This window comes from Triticum aestivum, chromosome 3B, assembly GCF_018294505.1.
Source record: "Triticum aestivum cultivar Chinese Spring chromosome 3B, IWGSC CS RefSeq v2.1, whole genome shotgun sequence".
Lineage (NCBI taxonomy): Eukaryota > Viridiplantae > Streptophyta > Magnoliopsida > Poales > Poaceae > Triticum > Triticum aestivum.
Genome location: NC_057801.1, coordinates 830609440 through 830610203, shown reverse-complemented (window position 1 = coordinate 830610203; position 764 = coordinate 830609440). Strand labels below are relative to the sequence as shown.

Genomic DNA, 764 nt, shown 5'->3' with positions numbered 1-764 from the left:
ATTGCTCTATTGCTATCATGGAGAACACAAACCATTGCACTTCTAGGTGGAGGAGAAAAGAGTTGGGGTTCCTAGAGTGCATATTACACAAGAGAGGGTCTATAGTACTAATTGTGACTAAAGTTTAACTTCAGTGGATCCAAAATATTTCGGGGAATATATCTTAAAACGGTAATTTATATGGAAAAATTATGGCCCAGCCTAAGCATGATTAGTGCAGTTCTTAAGAGATGGCCTCATGGACTTGCGAAAACAGAACAAAAAATATACGTATGAAAGAAACGTTAATTTAAGAAATAAAAGAAATAGGATGACAGTTGTGGGATTTGAACCCACGCTCTTTCGGACCAGAGCCTAAATCCGGCGCCTTAGACCACTCGGCCAAACTGTCATATTCTCATAGTGCTTAGGCAAAGCCCTGCGCGGATCACTTCACCATCACGTCACCACGCCGTCGTGCTGACGAAACTCATCTACTTCCTCGACACTCTGCTGGATCAAGAGTTCGAGGGATGTCATCAAGCTGAACGTGTGCAGAACTCGGAGGTGTCGTACGTTCGGTGCTTGATTGGTTGGAACGAGAAGAAGTTCGACTACATCAACCAAGTTGTCAAACGCTTCCGCTTTCGGTCTACGAGGGTACGTAGACACACTCTCCCCCTCTCGTTGTTATGTATCTCCTAGATAGATCTTGCGTGAGCGTAGAATTTTTTTTTTAAAATTGCATTGCTACGTTATCCAACACATCTTCCTTTGTTTACCCT

The 764-nt window shown here is 43.2% G+C and overlaps 1 non-coding gene across 1 annotated transcript; it reads right to left on the bottom strand.

Moving 5' to 3' along the window:
- Positions 1 to 311: 311 nt before the first annotated feature.
- On the bottom strand, positions 312 to 391 carry TRNAL-UAG (transfer RNA leucine (anticodon UAG)). The gene has a single exon. It is a non-coding gene; the product is annotated as a tRNA-Leu (tRNA).
- Between the last annotated feature and the right edge of the window lie 373 nt (positions 392 to 764).